A 9,570-nucleotide genomic window follows, 5' to 3' on the forward strand; every position below is an offset into this window, starting at 1 on the left:
CTGGACATGGTCATTAGCAGCTAATACTTCCTTTGTCGTATTTGTAACACATCTCTTTCAAGTGAGTGTCACTAAAGACTGACCTCGTGACCTCACACTCAAGTGGTTCCTAGTGCATAGAACGATAGGTAAAACGTTAAGTTATTTTGTTAATTCACAGCACACAGATTGGGACGGTCTATTTCCTTTTGTAATTGGGGTGTACAATTCAAACGTCCGTCAGAGCAGGAGGTTATTTTTAGACGAAAGATACCTTCACGTTTTGACTTTATCAAGTTTCCGAAGAGGAAGACGTTTCCCATGGAAGAAATTGTCTAAAAGCTTGAAAACGATTTGTCGGCAGGTACAGAAAAGGAGCACGAAAGCTTCAGAGCGGCAGGAAGGGACCCCCCCCCCCCCCCCCAAAAAAAAACTGTGTTACCAAGATGTCGGATAGGCCAATGGGTCATGGTACCGAAAACAGATTCGTGGCGTGGTGTCATGGGTCGTTTCAAGTCATCGAGGTGCAGTCACAAATAAACATACAGCTACAGCTTCAAAATCGTAATACGATTGCTCACATCAATCACGTCCTCCCTTTTGCAGGTGTCGTAGATACGCTACCTTCTTCGTAGCAGTTTCCGCGGAAGGGGAACGGATCAGGGAGGGGGGTGGGGAGAGGGGAGGGATCTGAGGTTACTTGGAGAATGAATAGAGGAAGGTGCGGTCACTAACCCGACTCTTCTCTGTCTGCTTTACCCGCGAATCGAGACAGCAAGCTGACACTATGTTTTACTCCTAGCGTGGTCCGACCACGGGACAACGAAAGGCAGTTCCAGCGGCAGCCATCGAGGATGGTGATGACACTGATTTGTCGGGCGCTCGACATCGAGGTCACCAGCGCCCGTACTAGTTCTCAGTCTTTCCAGGTCCAATCTCACCACTTCGCGAATGATGATGAGATGATGAGGATAACACAAACACCCAGTCCCCAGACAGACAAAATCCCCAACCCGGTCGGGAATAGAATGTAGGACCCCATGATCCAGAGGTAGCAACTCTAGCCAGTTGGGGCGGTGGGCAAAAGGAGCATGAAGATATTCAAGGTAACATGACAGAGTTCACACACGACCAGGGAGAGTATCAGTTGCTGTTATCAGGTTTTACTCAGCTACAGAGCCAGATTCGCCAAATCATGAAGACAGTCTCACGGACACGACGAAAAAGTGGTTGGATAGGCGCGGGCAGCTGCATGTTATAAACCGTCTTCGGAACAGCTGCCTCAGAGGACACTCAAAAGATCAGCGAAAGTTTGTGACAGCTGCGAGATGATGAAGATGCTAATCGGAACAGAACAGACTTGGTCACCACCCACCTCGCCAGGCATGAAAATGATGAGTAAGTAACACTGGTAACTGGGTCCTTGGCAACAACATTGTTGATCCATGTGCAGTCCACAGCGGATGCCACCAACCACAACTTTGGCGTACTAAATGACCGCCTAGACAACATGAATGCAGAATTAGCAATTGCCAAGCTACTCCAGACTTTCTTGGATAGTATCACCAATATCCGCATATAAACTAATGATCCGCTGGGAGCGCTACTACAAGCTGTTCGAGGGCTCTTAATACCCATGCTATTACCATCCAAGTAAGTCCTCTAACTTCCGATAGCCACCAGAAAAACAGTCCTTGTTCTACTCTAGCATGGCCACCCTGACCAGCACGATAGAAACTGCTTGCTTGCGAATTCAAATCCAATTACTATTTACGTGCACTGCATGCGAATGCTGTGTAGTGGTAAGCCCTGAGCAGGTTTGTACATTTAGAAGTATACCAGGCGGTTCTAATTAAAGTGCAGGTACTTACAGAGGTCCAGTGTGTGCTGTAATTATCGTATGGCAGTAAACTTGCTTGATATGCTAATGCGTTAGCGCAGCATCGAGTTACGCTGAAAACAATTAGTCCCAATTTTGGTTGTCAAGTACAAATCTGGCGCTGTAGACTGTCACACTGTTTGTATGGCGGTGTGACATACAAATTGTCGTTTGTGGCTATAGATAAGAGAGAGCGTGCACTGTTAATGAATCTGTGTTATCCGACTGAAAAGTCAAAGGAGAGGCCCGATGTCATCAAAAGGTTGAAAGAAGATGATAATGAAATTAAAAAGACGGGTGAGCTCTTTGTGGTACCTGATGGAGGAAGGCGTCCTATCTCGGTGTAAGTTATTGACCAGGTTCCTGTTAGCGTAACTGACCATACAGCACGTGTACCTTGTAGTGCTGTTGCTCGTGCTGTATCACTAGAACCGTCCATCCCATGGTCAACAACACAGAAAGTTTTGCCATCTGTTTTACGCTGGCATCCGTACAATATCCAGACGGAGCAACAACTGAAACCTCACGATCTACAGCACAGTTTTGCATTTTCTCTTCGGTTTCTGGCACGGATCGAACTTGATGACATATGGCCGGACAGTGTTCTGCGGAGTGACAAGGTATATTTTACACTAGAGGGCGCAGTGAATACACAGAATTACAGATTTTTGAGTGCTGTTAAAGCGCGTACTGTGCGCAAAAAGCCATTGCACTCGCCGTAAGTGAGTGAGCGATGTGCATCCGCAAGCAGCTGTATTCTCGCTCCGTTCTTCTCTGAAGAGATTACGCCTAAACTTTCCCTCACGTATACTGTGACATCTGCACGTCATCAAGACTTTCTTGGACGGTGTGTCTTTCCCGATTTTCAAGAGTGCAACAGTGTGGAAACCGCTGTTTTCATGCAAGATGGGGCAACACCCCATGTCACTCGCCCAGTGAAAGATATACTTAATGCAACCTTCCACGAACGTGTTATCTCCAGAGGTTTTCCAAATATGTGGCCTGCAAGATCACCTGATCTGAATTCATGTGACGTTTGGCTCTGGAGATGTATGCAGGAAAACGCTGCTCATATTCCACCGGAACTCCTGCGAGTAACTGTTGATCACGTCGTTTTACGGATGCAGCATCTCGGCGACGTCTCCGATGTTCATACTGAACAAATTGTGTAAGCGATGAGTGACTATAAAATCGACATTACGCCTCTGTCACTTGTCTGACCGCTTCTCCTCACGTCCCATTCCTCATCCATTACATCCGGAAACATTTATATACGTCTTTCTTGCACTCACACCGCCAGGATTGCACTTGGTGGTAAAAACTGGAACTACTATTTTTTTTTCTGCGTGAATCAATTCTGCATTAACACATTAGAACATCTACCAAGTTTACCTGCAAGACCATAATTACAGCTCTCACTGGTCGTTTCTGAGTAGCTCCATTTTAATTACAGCCGCCCGGTATATGAGATATTGTTAGTCACTCCCACGCCCTTCTCTCGGTGTTACCCCTGGCATAAGTTGTCAATGAAGTGGCACTGAAGCTCTTCAACGCCTTTCTCAATTGTTGGATCTGCAATTTAACCGACAGCGACCGCCACCTGCCATCGCAGCACACTCTACAGAGTATAATGTGTAAAGCGCCATATTTTTCAGGTATTTTTAGACACTTACAGAAGACGTAACGGGTGTAGCTGGAGTGTAACATCATTTAATCTATTACAGGTCAAACTGTGTACTGCTGTATCATGGCACTGACGTGACAAAAGTCATGGGATACCGATACGCACATATACAGATGGCAGTGGTGTCGCGTGCACAAAGTAAAAAAGGGCAGTGCATTAGCGGAGCTGTCTTTTGTACTCAGGTGATTCATGTGAAAAGAATTCCGAAGTGATTATGGCCAAACGATGAGAATTAGCCCCTTGAACGCAGAATCGTACTTTAGCCAGACGCATGGGACATTTCATTTAGGAAATCGTGGGACAATTCAGTATTCTGAGATACACGCTGTGAAGAGTGTGCCGAGAATAGCACGTTTCAGGCATTACAACTCACCACGGACAATGAAGTAGCCGACGGCCTTCAGTTAGCCACCAAGAGCAGCGGCGTTTGCGTACAGTTGTCAGTGCAAACAGACAAGGAACACTGCGTGAAATAACCGCAAAAGTCAATGTGAGACGTACGCGAACGTATACGTTAGGACAGTGCTGCGAAATTTGGCGTTAATGGGCTGTGGCAGCAGACTACGGACGCGAGTGGATTTGCTAAAATCACGACATAGCCTGCAGCGACTCTCCTGAGGTCTTGACTATGTTGGTTGGATTGTAGACGATTGGAAAACCGTCATCTGCTCAGATGAGTCGCGATTTTAGTTGGTAAGTGCTGATGGTAGGGTTCGAGTGTGGACCCATGAAGCCATGGATCCAAGTTGTTAACAAGGCACTCTGCAGGTCGGTGGTGGCTACAGAATGGTGTGGGCTTTGTTTACATTGAATGGAATGGGTCCTCTGATCCAATTGGACCGACTATTGACTGGAAACGGTTATATATGTCTACTAGGAGACCATCTGTAGCCATCAATGGATTTTGGGATCCAAAACAACGACGTCATGTCACCGGGCAGAGCTACTCGCGATTTGCTTAAGAACATTCTGGACAATTCGAGCGCATGATTTGGTCACCCAGATCATCCAGGCATTTCTCAGATATAATCTAAAGCTCGGTTCGTGTACAAAATCTGCCACCTGCAACATTTTCGCAGTTATGGAATATTTCTGCAGCGGACTGTCAACGACTTAATGAGATCCTTTCCACGTGGAGTAGGGGCACTACACCTTTCAAAAGGAGGTCCTACACGATATTAGGAGGTATTCAATTTCTTTTTTCACCACAGAGTAAGTGGTAGGTTTGTGCCGCCAATGCATCCTATGACAGTTCCTTCTCTGGGAAAAGAGTAATGAATGAGAGCGTCTCTGTGTTTCCTAATCTTTCCCTCCCTGCATCATTTCCCAACATCTAAGTCCATGCTAATTTTTTCCTCTTCTTGGGAAATTCACCAGAAGAGATATAATTCGACGAGCTTAGAGAATTAAAACAGCTGCAATCGACCAGATAATAGTACATAGATGATCCAGTGGAACACGTCAGAAGCTCCTTGAGGATGTTCGAACTTTGTGAATTACCTGAAGAGAACGGTGTGTTGACACAGTCAACACGGATTTAGGAAACATCGTTCTTGTGACACACAATGAACTCTTTATTCGCGAGAAGTAAAAAGGGGATCTTAAATCGATTCCGTATTTTTAGATTTCCAGACGGCTTTTGCAGAATTGTTTATAAGCGGCTTGTAATGAAATTGGCTGCTTATGGAATATCATCTCAGTTATGCGACTGGATTCATGATTTCCTGTCGCAGAGGAGTTCGTAGAAATTGAAGGAAAGTCATCGAGTAAAACAGAATTTATTTCTGGCGTTCCCCAAGGTTGTCTTACAGACCCTCTACTGTTTCTTATGTACATAAAAGAATTATGCGACAATCTGAGAACCGTCTTATTTTGTTTGCAGATAATGCTGTCGTTTTATCTTCTAGTGAGGCCATCAGAAGATCGAAACCAAATGCAAAACGATTTTATAAGATATCCACATGGCGAAAAACTGGCAATCGACCCTAAATAATGGAAAGTGCCAAAAGGAAGTTGCTTGAGGACGTTTGGAAGCGATTCTCTTGCCTACGAGAAAGTTTCAACGCCTGAAAACTGTAGCGAAATGAAGAAAGACATGTGTAGGATAGAGGATTGATGCAGGGATCGGTAGTTGGCCATAAACGTAAATAAATGTAATATTTTGGGCATAGGTTTGCAAAAAGAATCATCAGTGCTCGATTGCCTGTCGATTTGGAACGTGCTGCTCCGATACCAGTAGAGACCACTAATAGATGGCGTTCCATTAAGTATGGCCTTCACATAATTGAGACTGGACAGCGACGTTTGGTACAACTTATTCAGGAAAATACGAGGCATGCATCGTGGGTACGATAAGTAGGTCCTGTTTAGGATGAATCCGGACATGTTCCTCTGCCTAAACAGTTTCCACCACAGTCTAAAAAATTCTGTCCTAAGCAATCACAACGCAGATTCTGACATACCAAACGGCACGCTTACTACATATAAAGAAAAGAAACCATTGGAGAAAGCATAAAGAGAGATTTCACAGAGTTAACAATCCTTCATCGAAATATGCAATCAATAGAAAATTAAAATACAGTAATTTGAAGCTCCAATCTTTAAAGTGCACAGTGGTTTGTGTCACAGAGCGCTAGTGCAGAAACACAGAAATCCATCATGTAACACTACCGCTATATGAAAGGACTACTTCAAAACATGGATGATTATCCATTTATATCAGAAAAGGAACACACTTGCGACGTGTTTACTTAGGGAAGGGAGGAAAAGGTGTGGACGGGGCCTTACTCAGTTACCGTTAGTTGTTAATTTTTTTTCAATCCCGTACACTTTATTTGGCACAAATTGCATATAAGGTTTACAATAAGGAACAATTATCAAATTTGACTGTTAAGACTATCTACTTAAAAGTTTGTAACAACAACGACGCTGTACTATTGTACATATAAGTAAATTTTTTTCCATCTGATTTTTCGATAAACTAGTGTAATTGATGTTCTGATTTCATTTGTTTTTTTGTTTCACGCCACTGTGTTAAGAAAACTGTAAACAAGTTTCAATGTGAAGACTAATGTTTATGTCAAATGTCAAAAAATATTGTAATAGAACAGATACGTAACAAATGTTGAAACTGTTGTAAGATGTTTAAAATTGTAACTGTGCGTCTGGTCCATACGTAGGCAATGTGTTAGGATATGTAGAATGCAAAACCTCGGGTGAATACCCGGCCTGTAAGGGAGCGGTGAAAGGTGGATGGCAGGCGAGCGCGGGGAAATGCACGCGGGCACTGCACGGCACAGCGGGCTCAGCAGCAGTAGTTGGTTGGAGTTTGGCACTGGTCTGAGCAACACCTTCTGGAGCGAAGAGGCTCTCCTGGAAGACGTAGCTCCACTCAGCCTCGGGTATGCCGTTCCAACGCCCACGCAGCATGGTAAAAGTCCATAGGCACTAAACGCAAAAGTATTGCGACGTTAAGAAGAATTAAAATGCCGATACGTCAAGACCCATAGCTGTGGTTGTATGTGTGCTCTGTGCCTCGCCATCTCGCCGCTCACCAACCGCCGCATCGATACTAGCAGGTTGAAACTTTTAGTAATGTATTCGTATGGACCACAGAGTGAACTGTTCAATAATAACCTAAATTTTACCAGAACTTTACCATAATTTAATTATCCTCACAACTAACCTAGACCGGGTCCTTTCCAAATATTGTGCAATCCGAGTGTCCCGAAATGAAAAATTAAATATTGTGTTAATAATGATTACTTGCAGACCTAGTTATGTTAGAATGGCGTTTAAAGAACTGTTTTGTTAATGAACCAGTAAATGAATAACGAAGATCTAACGAAGTTGAAAGATACCTTTAATATTGATATAGTAATGAAGTTTAATTATTTCGAGACAGGTATAAAGGTACACTCCTGGAAACTGAAATAAGAACACCGTGAATTCATTGTCCCAGGAAGGGGAAACTTTATTGACACATTCCTGGGGTCAGATACATCACATGATCACACTGACAGAACCACAGGCACATAAACACAGGCAACAGAGCATGCACAATGTCGGCACTAGTACAGTGTATATCCACCTCTCGCAGCAATGCAGGCTGCTATTCTCCCATGGAGACGATCGTAGAGATGCTGGATGTAGTCCTGTGGAACGGCTTGCCATGCCATTTCCACCTGGCGCCTCAGTTGGACCAGCGTTCGTGCTGGACGTGCAGACCGCGTGAGACGACGCTTCATCCAGTCCCAAACATGCACAATGGGGGACAGATCCGGAGATCTTGCTGGCCAGGGTAGTTGACTTACACCTTCTAGAGCACGTTGGGTGGCACGGGATACATGCCAGTGTAGGAGATCGCTCCCCACACCATGATGCCGGGTGTTTGCTCTGTGTGCCTCGGTCGTATGAAGTCCTGATTGTGGCGCTCACCTGCACGGCGCCAAACACGCATACGACCATAATTGGCACCAAGGCAGAAGCGACTGTCATCGCTGAAGACGACACGTCTCCATTCGTCCCTCCATTCACGCCTGTCGCGACACCACTGGAGGCGGGCTGCATGATGTTGGGGCGTGAGCGGAAGACGGCCTAACAGTGTGCGGGACCGTAGCCCAGCTTCATGGAGACGGTTGCGAATGGTCCTCGCCGATACCCCAGGAGCAACAGTGTTCCTAATTTGCTGGGAAGTGGCGGTGCGGTCGTCCACGGCACTGCGTAGGATTCTATGGTCTTGGCGTGCATCCGTGCGTCGTTGCGGTCCGGTCCCAGGTCGACGGGCACGTGCACCTTCCGCCGACCACTGGCGACAACATCGATGTACTGTGGAGACCTCACGCCCCACATGTTGAGCAATTCGGCGGTACGTCCACCCGGCCTCCCGCATGCCCACTATACGCCCTCGCTCAAAGTCCGTCAACTGCACATACGGTTCACGTCCACGCTGTCGCGGCATGCTACCAGTGTTAAAGACTGCGATGGAGCTCCATATGCCACGGCAAACTGGCTGACACTGACGGCGGCGGTGCACAAATGCTGCGCAGCTAGCGCCATTCGACGGCCAACACCGCGGTTCCTGGTGTGTCCGCTGTGCCGTGCGTGTGATCATTGCTTGTACAGCCCTCTCGCAGTGTCCGGAGCAAGTATGGTGGGTCTGACACACCGGTGTCAATGTGTTCTTTTTTCCATTTCCAGGAGTGTATTTAAATGAGAAGTAGATAAGATAAAAAGAGTAGTAACTCATATACTGGAAATCTTTAACGCGTGATAATTTCAGTAATCATTTTTTTAATATAGTGATCATAACAGTTTCAGGGTCCGCCCCCCCCCCCTTTTTTTCACTTGAATTCTGAAGTGTTCCACATTGGTTTGACCAGTAAAAGTTAGTCAATATATAAGTCAAAATTTATCAGTGTTTTATCTTTATCAAAATTGACATTTTGTGTGTGGCTCGAAAGTGCTATTTCTGGGGTAACCTATACCCGATTTTAATCAGATCAATAGACCGTACGAAGTTTTATAGTATACATTATAGTGTAGTGTTATGTATTCATGGTTTTTCCATATCAGCACAGAACGTGAAACTACCAGTTCAATAGATTTTCTGGTTCTAAAATTACACTGTATCACGCTGTGTTACTACGTGTTGTCTTGCATGAATATACACCAACTTGTACAGGGAAGAAACTCAGTTAATGCCTAATTAGGCTGGCGATCGTATTTTTATCAAGTTGGTAGCATCTTCAGTGTTACCTTTGGTCCATCTTGATGTGTAATTGCATTTTTGAACTTACTTGACGGATCATTGTATTTACAGAGTGGGTGTAAGTCTGATTTGCCACCATTCAGGTACACGCGGTCGATATCTATACGAAAATCCTTTCTCATAAGGTGAAGCCCGTTCACTTACCGTAGGACAGGCTTTAAGGAGTATTGTGTGCCCCACGCGCACGTTACAAGTTCTTAAGACAAATTGCATTCACGACTGAAGACCTTATTGACAATCATCACAACGATGGAATAA

This window comes from Schistocerca gregaria, chromosome 2 (genome assembly GCF_023897955.1).
Source record: "Schistocerca gregaria isolate iqSchGreg1 chromosome 2, iqSchGreg1.2, whole genome shotgun sequence".
Classification (NCBI taxonomy): Eukaryota; Metazoa; Arthropoda; class Insecta; order Orthoptera; family Acrididae; genus Schistocerca; species Schistocerca gregaria.